This window comes from Ceratotherium simum, chromosome 3 (genome assembly GCF_057802395.1).
Source record: "Ceratotherium simum simum isolate JZ-2026a chromosome 3, ASM5780239v1, whole genome shotgun sequence".
Taxonomy (NCBI): Eukaryota; Metazoa; Chordata; class Mammalia; order Perissodactyla; family Rhinocerotidae; genus Ceratotherium; species Ceratotherium simum.
Genome location: NC_141902.1, coordinates 97,715,215 through 97,735,320, shown reverse-complemented (window position 1 = coordinate 97,735,320; position 20,106 = coordinate 97,715,215). Strand labels below are relative to the sequence as shown.

General features: G+C 42.3%; 2 long non-coding RNA genes across 26 annotated transcripts in view; one reads left to right on the top strand and one right to left on the bottom strand.

Annotated features, from left to right (window-relative positions):
- Positions 1 to 1,195: 1,195 nt before the first annotated feature.
- LOC147917702 (uncharacterized) lies at positions 1,196 to 11,100 on the bottom strand. Of its 2 annotated transcripts, none has more exons than XR_015551682.1 (4): positions 10,964 to 11,100; positions 10,185 to 10,348; positions 9,672 to 9,809; positions 1,196 to 1,593 (listed from the first exon to the last, which is right to left on the bottom strand). It is a non-coding gene; the product is annotated as an uncharacterized LOC147917702 (long non-coding RNA). The 2 variants fall into 2 exon arrangements; XR_015551683.1 differs by having other exon boundaries at positions 10,960 to 11,019.
- LOC147917701 (uncharacterized) overlaps positions 10,923 to 20,106 on the top strand; it is a 29,658-nt gene continuing 20,474 nt past the window's right edge. For 8 of the 24 annotated variants that reach the window (XR_015551679.1, XR_015551678.1, XR_015551673.1 and 5 more), the window contains exon 1: positions 11,145 to 19,948. This is a non-coding gene — a long non-coding RNA (uncharacterized LOC147917701). Of the gene's footprint in view, positions 11,055 to 11,144; positions 19,949 to 20,106 lie in introns of those variants that run through there. The other 16 variants (XR_015551677.1, XR_015551681.1, XR_015551659.1 and 13 more) reach the window with 15 other exon arrangements.

The following is a 20,106-nucleotide window of genomic DNA, read 5'->3' as shown; positions in this document are numbered from 1 at the left end:
GTAAGTGGTTATTTTCTTCTCCTTCTTTTCTCTCATATAGAAGTTCACTGTGATTCTCAGAGTTTGTAGATAAGTGGTAATTCTTGAATATGTTTTTAGTTTTCCACTTGTACTGAATTTTTAACCTATTTTCTGAATTGTTATACTATCTAATGGTATACTAGTATTCCTTGAATTTATCTGTTCATCTTTTAATCAAGTGACCTCTTATATGATGAGAATATAAAACTTTCTTGTCATTTACTTGGCCTTTAGAATTATCATAAAGATTAAACAACAGATCTTATTTACATATACAACAGATATATGTAAAACCTAATATGACAAATGACAACAAACAGATCCATAATTTTATCCTAAAGGAAATTGATGGCTTTTTAAATATGTCATTTTATGCCATATACTTATGTAGAAAACACAGAAAATGACTCCTAGTTGTTTATAATTCAAAACTAATAATTGAAAATCATCTAAAGCACGCCTGATCTTGAAAAAGTCATGAATGTTGAGCACAGTAAATTACTTTATCTTGGATATAAAAATCTTCTGAAATATTTGGATTTAATAGTTTTAAGTTCATGTTTCTCTTAATCTGAAGTGGTTGACATTAAAGCATAATTTTATAATAAAAACAAAATAATTTTAAAAGACACAAATGTTTATTCTCAGAGATTTACTGCTTAATAATTTGAAAAAATATATATCTATATTTTGGTAAAATGTAATCATACATTAGATATCCTGCTAATGCTAAATTTCTTAATGGATTTTGATGTGGCTATCTTATAAAATAAATTATATATACGTCTTTTTTTTAAAACAGTAATTATTTTAAACTAACTTGGATAGAAGCCAAAATGAATTTAAAAATCCTACAAATAACACTAAGATATTAAATAAGGCAAAACCTAATTCTTTTAAAAGACCCATAGCCAAAATAAACTATTTATTTATTTGATTAATAAAATACGAAAGAAATGAGAAACCGTCCTGTGTTTTTCATTCAACATCGTACTTTTGACTGCCTTCCATGTTTCTGGAATTTCTAGATAGTTAAGTTTTAATTTTTTATGTGGAATTTCTGGATAGCTAACTTTTAAATTTTTTATGTGCCAAATTTATTTCTAAATGTATGTTTATAAATTTAAACCAACTAAAAGAATGAACTTTATAAAAAATTTCAGTCATCTCCAAATTCTCTTCCAAATTTATTTATGAACGTATGTGACAGAGCTTTAATCAGACTGCACAAACTGTTTTGTGTTCTGCTTTTAAAATTATCCTTCATTTGTACACTTTCACGTGCTGACAAAGCCACACAGTTGCCACTTTTCATGGTGTGCTTCCCCGATTTCCATACCAGTCACAGGGAGAACAGCTGAGGAGAGAGGGCATGAAGCTGTCAGGCTATGAGCCCTGACCAGGAGAACTTCTGGGATCCTGAGCCCTCCCAAAGGTGGATCATACATTCTCCTGGAGTCATCAATTCTTTCCACGGCAGCTGCTGGTGCCAGTTTCCATGCTGCTGCCATCAGAGGGCAGTTTTGATCCTCTATACCAGCACAGATCCATTTGTGGTGGCTGCCTAGGACCCTGCATTAGAAAGGACCGAGAGGTCAAGTTCAGACTCAGCAGGAGGCCTCGGATTTATTACCAGCATCTGTAACAGTTACGACTCCCAGCACAGCCTTCACTGTTGCTCCCACTTGTCATGAGATTTTAAATGACCCCAGGGCGGTGCTAGGGTTCCGATGAACATAACCTGTTCACTCCAGGAGTTTCTGGGTCAGAAAGCTGTCTCCTTTGAGCACCACTGCACACACCTGGATATGATATATTAGCAAGCATGTGAGTTTACAGGTACTGTAATTGGGTTTCTGTTATGAACCCTGACCCAGGCATTAATTTATTTAAAATTTTTTAATATTTTCAAAAAGTTGGACATCTTTACATTCTTTATTTCTGTTATTTTTAATTTTATTGCATTATGGCCCAGAAATGTAAAGTGTAAAATTTTTGTCCTTTCATATTTACTAAGTATAGCTTTTTGTTTTCAGATTATCATCGAAGGTATTTCTATTTCTTTGCAAGTCTGTTGACTCATTTTTTTTAAATTTGTTACTACATTCTTTTGAGTATATTCATACAGATCAGTTACGTTTTCATTGTTTCTTGTGCTTAAAAAATTTCTGGCCCTTCATTCTCTCTTAGACTTTTCCTTTCATGCTCTAGATTCTATGATCTAATATCTGTTTGTGAGTTAAGATTGCTTTCAGTTCTGGATACCAGAAAATCTGACACACAACAGTATGAACAAGCAAGGCAGGACAGGGGGCTGAAGAGGTAGGCAGGGGCCAGGTTGTCTAAGCTCTGATTCTATTGCAATGAGAAGCAGTGGCAGAGTTTAAATGGGGGAGGTGGGTGGCACATACCACGTTCTTCACATTTTCAAGACATCACTCTGGATGCTGAGTGGAAAATGGACTGTAGGAGGGCAAGACAGGAAGCAGGGAGATGGTTAGGAGGCTGTCTTTGGCAGTATACCAGCGTGGGAGATCAAGATTTGGCCACCCTGAAATCTATCTCTTTACCTTGGTTGTTTTCTCTGAGGACATTTGACCTCCCCCACTAACTGCCTAAAGAATTTGACATGGTGGCTCCTTCCTGGAACAGATCTATCATGATGGCTATAAAGATAACGTAGGATAAATGTTACAATAGGAAAGGCACCAACAAGCCCCTCTTATCAGAAGTTCTGTCTCTCTGGCCACATTCTCTGGATGACCCTGCAAAGAGTTGCCAGACAATCATTTACATTTATAAGGGAAATCTCCATTTGTAAAGGTATCTCCCTCTCTGTTTGGAGAAGAGAGGGGGATGAGCTCATCTCTAGTGACTTATCAATGTGGAAGGTGAGGCCTTGAGCTACATAATAAACCTTACTCTTGTTTACTGTGCTTTAGTGGTAATCTCCTGTAACTGACTCCCTCCACCGCCAAAATCCTCCTTTGTCATTGGCTGAAAATGATATTTAAGACGAGAATTTCTGCTATTGTGTTGAAAAACATAGTGTCCCTGCTTTCTCCCATGTATACATGTTATTAAACTTGGTATTATTTTCTCCTGCTAACCTGTCTGTTGATTATTTGGCCAGCCAGAAGAACCTTAAGGGAAAGGGCAGAGGGAGATTCTCCCTCTTCCCCCGACAGTTTTGGCATAGTCGCCAGGAGCCACACTGGCTGGCAAGTTGCCTTCTCTGGCTGAAAGACCTGCCTTCTCCCTGGACTACTGCAGATGATGAGATACGGGAAAGCCTGATGAAAGCCGGCAAAAGGTAAGACTTCTTACCATGTCAGCCTCCCGGAATCTCTATCTGCGGAGTCCGGCGGAAGGAAATGGTGAGAATTTTTTCTCTTTCTACATTTAGATTGGCAGAAGAAAATATTTGGGAAACTAGTTTCTTGGGCTTTTAGTGACTCTTGGTTTAAATTTGGTAGAGTACTCTTGGTTTTGATCTTGATCCCTTTTCCTCCCAGAGTAGTCTCTGTCTTGTTCTGAGTCCTGAGAACTTGGCTTTGTGACCAGTGAGAATCTTCTCCTTGGTCTCCACCATACGGAAGGTACATTTACCGGGGTGCACCTTGGTGGCCAGTCGAGTAGACTGGGGTTCCGAACTGTCTCTTTGTCCGGCTGTGCCAAGTTCTCAGGGGAGTTTGTCATAAAAGGCCCAGTCCATAAGGGCTTTTGTCGTCTTTACCTTCGTTGCTTGTTAGTGCTGGAAAAATCCCATTCCAGTATCGCCTGCCCGGTGTCACAGATTAGCGGGTCTGTGACTGGAGGCGTCCCACACTATTGTGGGAGACCGGAGACACCATCCTTACTGCCTGTACAATGAAGGTCTTTACTTTCTCTGAATATCTTTGAGAATAAATTCTGTGGATCACGGGGGCTACATCATCTGTGCCCTCACCAGGGACGCCTCTTTGCGTCCATGGTATATTTCTTCTAAGCGTAGAAAGTTACCTCCGGGTCTTTCCTTAAAAAGGCTTATTGGTTTGAGTCACTATTAGAATAAATATACAAATGAAGATCCTAGTCGTCAATGGCCAGACGACGGATCCTTTGAATTGGGAAAACTTCTAAATTGGGGGAAAAAAATGTTTTGAGAGCTCTCACATAATTATTTATTTGGTACCTAAGAAAAGGCCAGAAAAAAGGAAGGGAAAAATTTGACTAGCCTTAAGACCTTGACTCAGGTTACAAATAAATTGAGAACATGTAAAAGTGTAAGTGTTGATAAGATTATAAAGGTTAGAATGTTTGAGCTAATTTTATATAAAGAGGTTACATCAACTTTGCCTGAGTATGTTTTAAAATGTCTGACTGGGAATGCTTCCCTTGTCCAAAATTAGAAGACCAAGACCTATTGATAAAAAATCTTAATGATAACTATGTTTAAAGGTATAAGAGGTGATGAAATTTACATGAAATTTTATAAAAAAAAAAACTGATGTTATTTCTATTACAGAACTGGTTAACAAAAATAGTAATTTAAATGATGGCTAATTTTATCTAATGTCTTATGAAGTCTTATAGACAATCTAAACAATTATTGGAAATAAGTAACTAAATAGTTGTAAAAAAGATAAATATTGGGTGAACTTTAAACAATAATTATGTGTTATGGTGGTTACAGCTTCCAAACTCTTTTTGGTGACTTAAAACTTTAGAGTTTTGCTAAAATTTATGATAAAAAATTCTCTGAGTATCATCATTTCCAAATAAGATAAGATATTAGACATTGATTGCTAAATGTACGTTTGTCTACTTTTGGCTTTTCATTACAGGAAAACTAAAAGGTGTTTTGGGTCTATTGGTAAACATGTGTTTTATTAAAAGATGGTACTATAAAATAACATGTTTCTAGAAGTTATGAAGTGTTTATAAATTTTCCAAGCCACAAGATACTAATATAAAAAAAAGTTTACAATTGTTTACTTAGTTTTTACTTAAAAATTAAAGTTTCTAAGGGTTAAAATTTCTAATTAATATATGTGATTGAAGCTACTAAAAAATTAAGAAAAAATATGTCTGTGTACAAAGAAAGTAAGATGTATAAAAAAGGTGCGAAGAATGGAAATATTTTGTTTGGTTAAGAAAGATAAATTTGTCCTCAAGTACTAGAAGGGAAAAGAAAGACATGGGACAAATTCTGAATATAAAAAGAAAGTTATAAAAGGTTTATGGAAGAAGAATTCTGGAAAAGGAGTTTTTACATGGTCAAGTTGGCTAAGATTAAAATGAATTTAATTAAGTAAATGAGTTTTAATAGCAGAAGTAAGCTGGTGCAAAATTGAAATTTCTCGTAAAAAGATAATTTGCTTAAACTTGATAAAGAGGTTATAAAAGATTTTTCTTTACCTTTGAGTAAGTCTACCAAAAAAAAAAAAAAAAAAAAAACCTGTTAAAATAATTTCCTGTGTTCAAATGACTGAGGTCTCTCTATTAAGGCTTTTTAGACTGTTAATGCTCTGTTTGCTTTGACTGTTTATATTTTTGACAAGCTCCACCAAAATTCATATCTTAAAATAAGTCTTTTTTTCTTTGAGAATTTTCAAAGGGCCCTGGAACTTCTTAAAGAAATTTGCTCTCTTCCTATAAGGAAAAAGATACTAAGCTTATTAGGCTTATTCAGTATGTTAAATTACATGGAAAGCATTGTCAGACAAGTGATGATAAGCCTGCTTAGGTGGTATTTTGTGGGTTAATGTTATTGATATAGGCATTTTAAAATTGTATAACATTACTGAAATTCTGATCTGCCCTGGTTATCAGTCATAATTCTGGTTATTATTATTTTAAAGTGTTATATGTCACAAAATTAACCAAATGTTTTTGTCAATTGCCATTTTGAAGTCTTGTTGTATACAGACTTATTTCTTTGCTCTAATGCTTTTGCCAAATATGTTTCAACTTCAGAAAAATTCATGAAAAAGACTCTGACATTTACACTAGAGTACAGGTTTCTGACAAACTTTCTGATCATAAAACTGAACTGGGTAAAGAAATTACAGAAATCTGATAGAGAGACTGATAACTTCATGAAACTGCTAACAAAAAGACTGGGATCGAAAATGGATTACACAAGACTGAATAAACTGATAAAGATGATTATAATTTTTATGATTTTTCATTTGAAATATTGCTGAATTTTTAATGTTTTGTGTTTTCAGATTTAAAAAAAACTTTTTCTCTTTTCTCCTGAGCTAGCTATGACTTATAACAATTTGGTAAATGATATTTTTATAAGTAAAATTAAAATATTTATCTTTTTCTCTCTACCTGATCCCTCGAATTTAAAAACTCTTAGTTAGTGAATATTGTTGTTTTCATGACAATATAGTTATTTGCATAAGTTCAATAAGAATCTGTTCTCCTTATAACAGGACACAAAAACACTGGTTCCATCACCAAGGTTGTGACTGGAACATCATATTTACAATATAACCATACAGCTTTTAAAGAATAAAGATTAGACTTTATGGAATAAAGCCATGTAGAACTATTGGCCTGGTACCTTATGTTCCAAACAGCACTTACCAAGATAAGTAAAAAATGTCACTTATCTGGCAGGTACAAAAAATCTCGAAATATTTTGGGAGAACCTCGAAAAAAAAAAATTCACCCAAATCTGTAGATATTGCAGGCAACGTCTGATGACAAAATCCTTGGCTTGGCTTTCCTGGCCTCGAGAGGCCTTTGAAGTTCAATCTGAGATTCCTTATAAAAAGTTCCAGCAAAGCAGATTTAAAAGAGCCTATGTGATCAATTGCTATTCTTGCTGTACTTATGTAAATAATTGGGCCAACTCTATTAAAACTAGACTTATTTTACAAACTAGTTAGTTTTAATTTGGCTATCTTTGATAAAAATGAGGGTGATTTTAGAGAAAAAAATTATATTTCAATAAAAACTATAACATACACTTGTAGATATTAGATCCTAGTTTTGTTGTCTTTTGAGGTTTTTGTTTTATATCTGTTGACTAGACTGGATCCTGATTTCTTCTAGTCTCCTAAAATATCTGGCTACAGATATCCAAACTAACGTTTTTGATTTTTTCCATCATTTTCATTTAAAATCACTGAAAACTGAACCTGCCCTTTTTCCTGAAGCCTTACAAACTGAAGCTGATGGACTTGATATAAACTTGAGATGACCTGACGACACCATCCGAGACATTTTAAACTACAAAAAATGCTTTGACGCTGACACCTAAAATTCTTCTTCACCGGCTGTCCTCTAAACTCAAAAACTGCTTTACAACTTGCTACAACCATTAACCTTGTTTTTCTTTTATAGAAATGCTTCTATTAAATACTTGATTGCTTGCTTCCACAATATAGACATAACCTTGAGAGCCCACCTACATCACCACCTTCCAAAAAAAACTTAATTGAACTGATCTATTATCAGGACTAAGAAATGGGTTCAGTGAGATGAAACAATCTACCAACTCAGCTTCTGGACTATGAAACTTCTTTACGTTTCAAAAAGACTTAGTAAAACTTTTAGTTTCAAAGGCGGGACTGTGGGAGATCAAGATTTGGCCACCCTGAAATCTATCTCTTTACCTTGGTTGTTTTCTCTGAGGACATTTGACCTCCCCCACTAACTGCCTAAAGAATTTGACACGGTGGCTCCTTCCTAGAACAGATCTATCATGATGGCTATAAAGATAACGTAGGGTAAATGTTACAATAGGAAAGGCACCAACAAGCCCCTCTTATCAAAAGTTCTGTCTCTCTGGCCACATTCTCTGGATGACCCTGCAAAGAGTTGCCAAACAATCATTTACATTTATAAGGGAAATCTCCATTTGTAAAGGTATCTCCCTCTCTGTTTAGAAAAGAGAGGGGGATGAGCTCATCTCTAGTGACTTATCAATGTGAAAGGTGAGGCCTTGAGCTACATAATAAACCTTACTCTTGTTTACTGTGCTTTAGTGGTAATCTCCTGTAACTGACTCCCCCCACCGCCAAAATCCTCCTTTGTCATTGGCTGAAAATGGTATTTAAGACGAAAATTTCTGCTATTGTGTTGAAAAACGCAGTGTCCCTGCTTTCTCCCATGTATACATGTTATTAAACTTGGTATTATTTTCTCCTGCTAACCTGTCTGTTGATTATTTGGCCAGCCAGAAGAACCTTAAGGGAAAGGGCAGAGAGAGATTCTCCCTCTTCCCCCGACACCAGTAAGAGAGGAAGGTGGCAGAACCTGGTTGTAGAAATGGAAACAGTGAGAAGCTGCCATCAGGATGCGTGTTGCAGACAGAGCCAACAGGACTTGCTGTGAGATTGCATGTGGGGTGAGAAGGGAAGAATCAAGGATTACTCCTGGGTGCTCCCCTCAGGGAAGAGGATCCAGGCCTGGGGGTGATCAGCAGATGCTATTCAAAGCTGGGAGACAGGCTGGGATCTGCCTGAGAAAAGAGGGCACCACAGCAAAGAGAAGGGGGCTGAGGATTACTAAAGATCTGGTGGAGGAGGAGGAGCAGGAGAAAGAGGAAGAAGGGAGGGAATTCAGGAGACGGGGGTGGTCTAGGAAATTCAGAGGAAAGTGTTTCAAGGAGGAAGTGCTCAATTGTATCATCTGCGTCAAATGCAGCTGAAAAGTGTGAGATAAGAACTAAAATTTAACCTTGAATTTAGCAAAATGGAAATCATTGGTGACCTGGATAAAAGCCATTTCTGTGAAGTGCAATGGAGAAAATTGGAATGGAATGGGTTCAAGAGAGAAGGTGAGGAGAGGCAACATGAATGGAAGAGAGAATAATGGTAAATGGAGAGGAATCTGGGGTCAAAGGAAATCTGTTTGCTTAATGCACAACCTTAGGGCATGTTTGTATGCAGATGTTGGCAAAGAATCATCACAGACAGAACTACAGAACTCTGGGACGTAGCCTAAAAGCACTTCTCAGCCCAATTTTGCTCAAAGTTGTAACTTTAATCTTTAAAGTAAATGGGATTTTTGCCGTCTTTTTCATACTACAGGTATACTTCACAGAACATACCCCACTTAACATTTCTCTGAAAGACATGTGAGTTTTTAATACCTGAACTGCATAGGAGCTACTCACTGCTCAATACATTTTTCAGCTGACATTTATATAGATAAACTTTACATTGAGTCGTCAAAAAATACAACATTTTTAACGAAATAGTTTGCTAGAAAAGCTTCACGTTGCTTCCAAATACAATTAGTAAGACCATCAATCATGCTAGTCACTTTGCAAACCTTTGGAGTGTCAACAAGATGTACAATATCTGATGTTGCTGGTCTAAGAGAGGTCACTGCTACTGCTCAAAGCAATGGTGTGTTAACAACCACATTAAATGGGAGGTGACCAAGAAGCAATATTTTAGGCATTTTACATCCTAACACGATATTTGTAACTTACATCTTGGTGCCATATTGTGATTTAGGAAATTGGTAGGGTTTTTGCAGGACTTGCAATGTCTTATAATTTTTGCTATTGAAAATAACGGGAAATAGGTTCTCCTTAGTATTTTCTCAGAGAAAGTCTGACATTTCAGGCACAAATTACTGACAGTTATTAATGGTGGAAGACTTCCCAGTCTTGTTTTAGTTTTAAATTTTTAATTACTTACCTTGGAAATTACTTAACTTCATTTCTTCCAAATCTTGCAGTAAAATTGATGCTCCAGAAAGTCGTACCACAGATATTCTGCTGTTTTGCATCCTCCTTGCATAGAATTGGGGCTGCCAATACTCATTTGAAAAGTAAACTAATGCAGAAATTGGAATTAATCAGAGAAACTAAATGGGAAAATGACTAAGGAGAACTATCAGTGTAACCCCCAACAGCAACAAATTATTACAATTGGTTCCAAAGGGATAGTTAAAAAGGGATATTAAAAGTGGTTCCAAAGGAGCTGTACTGTAGGGCAGAAATGATGAAATTGTGTATTACCTTACCACATAAACTTCCCTAACATTTTGGGAGGACCAACAGGAACAATTACCAAAATTAGGTAATTGCTTGTGGTAATTAGGGCCAAGAGGTCCACACTAGGATAAGGAAGCCCGAGAACCAGCCTGTGTGGGGCGTCAGAGAAGGGGTGTTGCTGTGGTCCCCCAAAGCAGCTTAGGGGGTCACTTACCTGTGCACTTCAGTTCCCTGTCTGTATAATACAGGAATGGGGGCTGCCCACTGTGACCTTTTCTTCTTTTTATGACATGGCTCTGGGGCCGTCCTTCTAAAAGGCCTGACCAAGGTATGGGCCATTCAGCCAGGCGGGGGTCCAAGAGGCGCTCTGCAGCGAGACTGGCCACGGGGTCCAGAGGGAGGACCATGGCAGCCCAGAGGGATGGAGGGGACGGCAGGAAAGGTGGCATTGAAAAGGCAAGTTCGAGTTTCCCAGGTACCCAGTGTTTCCATCTTAGCCAGTGAATTTATGGTTTCAAATAATGGCCAAGGAGCTTCCATTTGGGTTCCAGACAGTCTCAGCAACCGCCAGACTGCTTATCCCCACCCCCGCCTGGGCGTCTGCCTCCACGTGCGCAGCCTAACCACACTGTGCACGCCCATGGGGACAGGGCACGAAGAGTGGGCGTAGCGGAAGGGAAGGCTTGGCATGGGCGGAGGGCATGGCATGCTGGAGGAAAGGGCGTGGTGGAGGGTGGGGGGCGTGGTGGAGGGTGGGGGGGCGTGGTGAGGGAGGGCGTGGTGGAGGGAGGGAGAGGGCATGGGGAGGGGAGGGCATGGGGAGGGGAAAGGAGTGGTGGAGGGAGGGGGCATGGGGGTGGAGGGAGGGGGCATGGGGACGGAAGGAAGGGCGTGGTGGAGGAGGGGTCATGGGAAGGGAGGGGTGTGGTGGAGGGTGTGGGGGGGGGCGGAGGGGAGGGCTCTCCGGACTTCTGGAGGGCCGGTTATACCCACGTCCACTCCCGCAAGCTGCAAGAGCCACTCGCTGGTCTGCGAGAAGTCGCCCCAGGGGCATCTTGTGGAAACGCAGGACCACGATAACAAGGTGAGCCTGGCCGCTCTGGGCCGGCCGGGCCACACTGGGTCTTGCCGGAGGGGCTTGGGGAGATCCACGCTCCGCTGGGCGTGCGGCGTGCGGCGTGCGGCGTGCGGCGCGCGGAGCCCCTCGCTGCGCATGCTGGGAGCTGTAGTCTCTTAACCGTTCCTACCAGTAGTTTGCAGGGGTTGCAGAACTACAACTCCCAGGGTGCAGCGCGGGCGTTAGAGGGGTTGGGGGGGCAAGGCAGTGTGTCGCTTGGCCTTCCCGAATGGTTGCTGCTTGTGGACTGTGGTCCTGCGCTCGCCCCCCACGGACGGGTCTGGGAGGAACGTGAGGGGAGGACCAGGACTAGGGATTTAGGAGGGTATGATGGCTGCAACGTGCGGCAGCGGGCCTGCCGTGTGAAACTTGCTTTGGCCGGAATCGAGTCTGGACTCGGCCTACTCCCCGCCGTCTCCCCACCGCCTCCCTCCGCAGCTTGATTCTTTTTACCACCTGCGTGCCTGTGGGTCTTTCCAGAGCAGCACTGTAGTCCAGGGCCAGGAAGCTACGTGCTTTTCTAAAGTGCTCATGGGAACTGGTTTGACATCCCGGGAACTTTCCACTGTACCTGCTGCACTCTGCTTTCACGAGGCGAAAGGTCCCATTTCAGCGGCTTTTGGGAGAAATTCGCTGTTGTGGCCCTGATGGAAAGCACAACGTAAAGAGTTTACGAAGTGGTAACATCGGCTGTTCCTTCCTGAAAATGCCACCCTCACAGGCACCTTTTTTGCGGATGTGCAAGTTGAGGCGTTGGTGAGGCTAATCATTGGTTTACCCAGGATCTGCTGAGAGCAGAGGAGAACAACCCCAATTCCCAGGCAGTTATCTGGTGAGCCATTTTCACCAACCTGTTCAAGTGCAGAGGCCTCAAAAAAACTCAAGATGATTTACGCTTTACATTGATGAGCCTAATCTCAACTCAGACCTGACCCGCCAGTTTCTTAAGAGACACGAGTGGTGACCCTGATTCCTCAGGAACAGACAGACTGTGTTAGATCTTTGGGAGAGCCATGTTCAAGGTGTGGAGCACCTGGGCAATATTTGAAACCTGTCAGGCTTAACATCTCTGCTTTGGAGGAAAGCTCATCACAAACAGCAGTCAGCGGTGTAGACCTTAACTTGCCTGGTCTGATCTGTTGGATTTTTCTGTCTGGAAATGGAAATATCCAGGAGCACTTCTGCTTCCACTTATCCTCTTAATAATTGGTGTTCCTAAATTCCTTATGACCTAAGGGAACAGTTCCTTTGATTGCAGGGTGGCACCAAGAGAAACACATCTAGGGATATTCCATTATACCATATTTCCTTAAAAATTAGTTAGAATAGTGAAATGAACAAGACACAAACTATACTGAACATTTGCAAAAGATAAAAGGCAAGCAGACCTTCACATTAAAACGTTTCTGCTCATTCTCTTCCCTGTACTGTGCATTTGAATGCAAACGCAATAGACTTGAATTGTCAAATTTCTCTTTTCCTGAGATTGGTAAATTAACTTAGGAGCTTTAAGTGTTTTGTTGAAACCTGTGGAGGAATAGTTAGCAGTCATGATTTATCTTGTCCCTAAAAACCTAGGTGCTGATCTACAGGAAAACAAGACCTTGGTTATATTACACATAGGTTGCATTTCTGCTTCCTGGGTGTGGTGTACTATCAAAGGGACTGAAAAACCTGGTCATGGAAACCAGGCCCTATTACTATGTGAAGAATTTACTTCTCATGAGTTAATTACACGTGAATTCATCAACAACTTTGTAAAAAAGGAGGAGAAACCCTGTGGTGTCTGAATGTGGCAAGATGAGGAAGTATAATTAGACCACATCACGGTCCTAGGGTTCTTCACTTGTGTTAAGTAGGGTCCAGGTCAGAGTCTGTGTGGTCAAGTGCAGCTCTGCTCCCCCATCCCTCACTATTCTCATCCTACTCTGTCCTGTGCACTCTTTAGAGGGTTTCTGATTACACTTATCCACAAGTGTCAGATAGGGATGAAGGTATCTGTCATCCTAAACAAAGGGTTGATGGAGAGGGAAGTCTTGAGATCCCTGTGTTCAGATATGCTACTATTGGGTGTGTGGCTGCCATGACCACTGTGCTCCCAGCAGTCACCACAGTGGTAGTCTCAAAAGGTTGGTCTCCTGGTGCAACCACAGCAGCTTTTCACAGAGTTGAGCGTTTGTTTTGGTTCTGTGTCTTCTGTTGGATTTTGTGGCCCTGACCCTCCCCTCCTCACCCCATTCCCATTCCTTTCTGCTGGGTCGATTGTTTTGTTCCAATCACCATGATTTCCTAGGAGCCACTTGTGTGTAACTGTGTTTTGTGATGTCTTTAGGGATTCCACCCTCACTACACAAGTCGCTGTACAACAGGCACTTCCTGATCTTGTAGCCCCAGGTTCATCCTCTCCAGTGGAGCTGTGAAGAACCCTAGGTACTTGTAACTCCTCTCACTCTCATGCTGCTGGGGCTGCTTACGAAGCTGGGCATCTTGTCTTTGGTCTCATCGACATTATTCTTTTCATTGATTTTGAAGTCTGATACTACGTTGTTAATAATGTGAACACTGGCTGTCACAGGCACTTTTACATATCTCACCCAACAGCTCTATGAAGTAGGCCTTTGATCCCCATTTTACCGGGGGGAAACTGAGGCTCAGAGAGGTCGAGTAGCTTCCTTCACTTCACACAGTTTCTTGGTACATTTTGAGTCTCCACCTGGAACTCTGCCTCTCAGGTGTGTACAGTTACCTAGTGTTCCACTTTGTGCCTCTCTGCCAGCATCCCCAGAGGCACACACCCCATCCTGAGTCCATTTTCTGCTTGATGGTACTCAACCTGCACAAACAGGCCCTGGGCGGGGAGTGGACTAGTGCGGCGTGGCCTTCCGTGTCTTTGGCTTACCCTCGGCAGGTTTCAGGTTTATTGCGTGAGCTGGAGCAGTGGTAAATAGTGACCGTTACTCACCTGGAAGGGTTGTTATGTAAAAATAATGCACTAATTTTTTGTGGGTTTCATCTCTTCTTTGTCTTCATTTCTCCTCTGGGCTTTCTCCTACTGGTTTGTGCTCTGCACTAACGTGCAGTACAAATATTGATGAAGATAATACTGTTGCCCTGATGCCAAATGGCAACAGCACTCATTATTTTTTATTTTTCTAATATAAAAGAAATACATACTATTAAAAAAAATCAAATTATACAGACCTATATAGAGTAAAGTGAAAGTCTCTCCTTTTATCTCCTTCCCTCCAGGCTCACTCCCCATCTTAGAAAGAACTGTTATTAACAGGTTGGGGTTTATTATTCTGGACATTTTCTATGAATTAATAAATACAGATAAAATGTTTTTTAACATAAATTTCATCATACAATTGTTTTGCAATTTGCTATTTCCCATACTATAGACCATGGACATCTTTCCATATTAGTGCACATAATTCTAACTTGCTATTTTTAATGTCTGAAAGGTATTCCAAAGAAGGGGATTTTGGAATCCATGGTTTAAATGTTTCTTCTTAGATAGACTTTAAGACTGTATCTAGTTTCATTATTATGAACAGTGCTGCTGTAAGATCTGTGTACAGAATTGTTTCTACTGATAACTGCCCAGTTTCCTTGTTTTCTTTTAGCCAGAGAGCTTGTCATATTTTTAACATTTCTTTAATGAGAATTATTTGTTTTATAGTAAAATTAATTTTATCACTGAAAGAAGACACTTATGAATAAACTGTCACGGTTTATTCACGGTCAGTTCACGGTCATCCATCTCGGTATTCTGGCAGAAAAATCATGAAACTTAGTAGGTATTATGCTCACTCCATCACTTTCTAACAAGTCGGTAATCTCCCCATAGCAATTTAAACTTAACTCTACTCTCTTTGTTTGTTTTATATAAAATATATGCAGAAGGACAAGCTCTTCTAATAGTAGAATTAGGGATAAATGAGATTTTTTGATGCAAAATTACCTGCAAATGTAATCTCCCAGTGTCTGTGGGTTAGGAAATCCAGAGGTTAGTTGAGCTGTGTGGATCTGGCTCAGGGTCTCTCCTGAGGTGACAGTTGAGATGTCAGCTTGGCCTGTGGTCATCTGAAGGAGTGACTGGGACTGGAGGAACTGCTTCCAAGGAGGCTCCCTCATGTGGCTGTTAGCTAGAGGCCTCAGTCCCTTGCCACGTGGACCTCTCCTTAGGATGTGACAGCTGACTTCTCCCAGAACGAGTGATCCAAGAGAGAAGCAACCAACACAGAAACCTCAGGGCCTTTTTATGACCTAGTCTCCAAAGCCACACCCACCACTGCCACTTTATTCACTTAAATGCAGCCACTAAGTCCAGCCCACACTCGAGGCAAAGGGAACAGATTCTGTCTCTTAAAGGGAGGAGTGCCAAGTATTTGTGAACATATTTTAAAACCACCAGATAATCTAGTGTTCGGTAAGTACTTTAGACATCAATAAATGATCATGTTAACATATTTAGGGCTGAGGAATATTTTATCTGTGAGCTTGGACCTTTTAACTCCCCTCTGAGCAATGACTGCTAGGATCAGGGAGATAAAATCAAATAATGTTCAAAGCATTATCACAATCTATTGTGTATGCACATTCACTCTAATAATAGCTGTATTACCTGCCTCCCTCCCAGACCCACCCACAACCTACCCCAGTTCTTACAGAAAATCCTTATCCCTTCCTTTCTTATGAGCACAGGAAATGCCATATCCTACAGCAGGGCTGCTTTCCACCCACAGCAAAACGTTTTTGATATGGCCCTTGTCAAAAGGTGTGGAAAGATCAAATAAGTTCATACTTATGATTTTGACTTTTACATCTACTTTTCAGTCACCCACTCCCCCTTCCTCAGCTCCAGCCCTTGTTTACCTCCAGCAGCATTGGTTCAGTCTACACTGGCTGCAGACCAACCACACTAAGGTGAGACCTCCTCTTGTCTGGCTTTAGGAGGTGTAGTAAGGTGTGGGCTGGTTGGGCTGGTCTGGCCCAGACGAGGGTGGGCAAGTGAGGTGCCTAGAGCACAAACGTATTTCAGGAGGTGCTCACCCTCAGGTGCTAACCCTATACTTCCACAACCCTGAGAGGGAGCACTCCTTAAATGTGGTATCTAGGTCCTTGCTTACCTCGTGCTATTTCCAGCCCTGGTGCCAGTCCTGGGCACTACCCTCTCTCAGTCAGACTTGTAAACCTGAATAGGCCAGACGTGACTCAATTCACCTAGAAGGATGTGGACAGGAAACGGCGTGCCAGGAGGGCGGCACTGGGCCTTTCTTTTTTGCAAGAACCCTCTCAGCAGTCCAAGGGCTCCTCTTTTGTCCTCCCATGTAACTGTCCATGTGCAAGGACATGAAACCTCAATGGACAGGTGCCGAACCCACCCTGGGTTAGATGTCCATCTCCCAAAGGGGAACCAATCTCCTGTAACAGTCTTGCCCAGTTAACAGGGTCACCACACACCCAAGGAAGCCCAAAGCTATAGCTTCCTGCCAGGTATTGATGTCCATTTATGGTCCTCCTGGAAAAGATGCAGGTCGTCACCCAGGGGCCATTTTCACCATAAGCAGCATCTGTAGGCAGCACAGCTGATGTTGCACCTTTATCAAGAATCGAGGAGACCAGAGCTAGAAACAACTTAGCTCAAGGTCACTTTCATTCTGCTGAGGTGCAAGGGAGACTCCATTACTCCCTGATAATGCTTTCTGGCAGCACAACCTGCTGGATCCCCAGGTTATCCTTTCAGACCTAGTTTCTCCTGCTGCCCTAGAGAGCTGGTAATGCAAGAGGCAAGTGGACAGTGGGTGGGGGTCTCTGCTATACAGTTTCTCGTGCTCAGATGCTCAGGCCCAAAAATTGGGTTGGATCAGCTTTCTGAGAGCCGGTAAGTCTCTGTTCAGAGCTGCTGTTCAGTATTACTAGGGACTGTGGGTACTCTGTAAACATTTGTTTAATTAAGCAATTGATTAATAAATTAATGAGCTTTAGAATGTACCTGGCCCCAGACTTGGTATTTTATATCAATCATTTCTGAATCCTATCACATTCCAACAAAATGGTTACAACAGTATTCACACTGCAAAGATGGCAGAACTGAGTCACAGGAGCTTATGTGGATTATTCAGCAAGTGACAGAACTAAGGTTTGCATCAATGGTCGCCTGACTCTAAACATCCACACTGGTACTTTGTGGCTTGAAGATGCTCCTACTCTGAGTGGCTCATGCCTAGACCAGGAGAGCAGATAAGCAGGCATCCACATCCAAGTGGGCTGATAAAAGGATGTCCAACCAGAGATGCCCCTCTGTTCTGTCCCCATGTACATGTCCTTCTCTCCCCAGCCTGAAAAGGGTGGAGCAGCCACTGGAGTTGACCCCGCTTGCACCGACCATCCTGACCCTGTGGACCTCATGCTGGACACAGAGAAGCTCTCCTGAGAGCTGAGCCACCAGACCCATGGTGTCACCCAGCTTGGTTCCTACATCCTTGACAGGGACTGCCTCTATGTCAACAGAGAGCAACTGGTAATGATAAGGGTGTCCTCCTGCAACCCAGGTGGATTCTTCTGTTGATGATCTGAGCTCTGGCCAGAGCATATATCCATATCTGCTTCTATAATTCTCTCTCCTCACTTTTCTTTTCCTTGTGAGGTCCTCCTACCCCACCGAGGGCTATATCACACACAGAGAGAGATGGAAAGTCAGAGAAAGGTTATAGGAGGCACCGCTGACTGTCTGGAAGGGACATAAACTGATGACATCTATTCGTCCACCAGTGGTCCAGCCCCTTCATCCCTTCCTTGACCCTTTCAAACATCGCACCTCACTCTTACCTGCTTTCTGCAGTTACACCGGACCAGCCTTGACCTCCATCCCCAGTGGTGTGTTCAAACCCTAGGTGGCCTCATGACCCTACAATGCCTTGAGGGGGCAGCTGGTCCCTCCTCCCGAAGTCCAGGGCCTCATGGAGGAAGGAAGCCTTAGGACCCTGGTTCTTACCTACTGCTACCTCTACCTTCAGTGACAGGCTGGGCATCAAGGTCCCCAACTCTGGTATCTCCAAGGTGATGAGACTGCGTCATTCTCATTTCTGATGATTCCTCCTCAGTTTCTGTGCCTTCTATACCCTCCTTGAGAACCTCAGTGGCTCCAATCTCCTTCTCCACCTCTACAGGTAAGAGACTTCTCTACATGTTTTCTGCCTTCCCACCTCCATGCCTCCATGCTTAGCAATGAGAAGAACAAGAGGGTATGTACAGGCAGGTCAAGGCAAGGGGATAGTGTGGGAGGATGAATCTTTGGGGCCACACCCTCACCACAGACCAGTCCAGCTCCATCCCTGGGTGTGGAGAGCTCTGTGACTCCAGGTTCTCAATCCCAGACTGAGGCAGTGGCTCCTTTTAATCCACCCTTTGCTTTCTGTTAAGGTTTTGTATCAGTTAGTTTTACTGTATAACAAATAACCCTCCAAATTTATTGGATTAAAACAACAATCATTGATTACTGCTCACTAGTATATAGGTCAGCTGGGCAGTGCCTCTGGTTTGAACTAGGCTTCCTTATATGTCTGCAATCACCTGCAGGTTAGCTAGGTGACTCTGCTGCTGGAGGATGCCTGACTGATTGTGAGGTTGCCTCAGTTCTCCTTCATGTGACCTCTCATTATCCCGCAGGCTAGCACTGGCTCATTCATGTGGTGCTGATAGAGCTCCCAGCACTTAGAGAGGGCAGGCCTCAGTGCACAAGTGCTTTTCTAGCCTTTGCTTACGTCACATTTCTCTTGACCCTTTGACCAAAGCAAGTTATGGCCGAGCCAGAGTCAAGGGGTGGAGAAGGGGCTGCAATACCACATTGCAAGGGTGTAGGTGCAGGGAGGTGAAGAATTTGTGGCCATTTTTACAGTCTACCCCAGGTGACCTGCCAGGGCCCAACTTGTGACCATGTTGGTGTTAGGGAACCTGGAGGGGTCAGTTAGTGAGACCAGATCCATTGGTACATTCTGGAACAATTCCCAAAGCTTCACCTTCTGCTAGAATGGAATGGAAATAGTCAATGGCAAATCCAGGACTAATTCCCAAGGGGCAGAGGGTAAAGGGGTCAGCAGAGAAAGTAGACACAATAATAACAATGACAACAAAGCAATAACAGCAGCCTTCACTGATTGTCACATAACAGGGACCCTGCTTTACATGTCTCACCTTCAGCCCTTGCAGGTAGACACTATTTCTCCATTTAAGAGAGGCATAGACTGGTTCTTGGGGAGATCAGTGATTTTCTGAGGCCACACAGCCAGCAGATGCACTAAGTCATTCAAACTCTAGAGTATGAGCTTCTGCCCTAAAGTAGCTGTGTGGCCTTGGGGAAGTGACTTAACCTCTCTGAAATTCATTTTTATCCTCTGTCAGTCGGGGGTAAGTTACAGGACTCCCCTCCAGGGCTTGTATGAGGAATATCTGAGATCCTGGATGGAAAGATCTTAGCACAGAGTGTAACGTGGAGTAAGCTCCTACCAAACCTCAGCTGTTATTATTGCTGCTATTTTTATTCTCGTTGTTATCATTACTATGAATAGAACGTGAAATAAAGTTTCCCATTCTGGGAGGAGACATTCTGAGCTCTTGCACCAGATGGGAATATACTGGGCAACAGGGATGTGGATCCAGACTCTCCCCCACAACCTCTAATTCTCGCTCAGGCAGTGACACAGGGTGTGACTTCTCTCCCACCCTCACTGCAGTCTGTGGCCCTGCCCTGTCCATTCACCATTAACTTCACCATCACAAACCTGCGGTACATGGAGGACATGTAGCCTCTGGGCTCAGAGAAGTTCAACAAAATAGAGGAGGTCTTACAGCCCCTGGTGAGAGCCCCACCCACCTCATTTCTGCACTCCCCACCAATGCCATCCCTGCCCACCTCTCCCATGCCCACCTCGTCTCTCCCTGCCTCCCAGCTGATGCCCACCCTGCCCACCTCATCCCAGCCCTGCCCCTGTCCTGCTCAGTCCTTCTATTCACC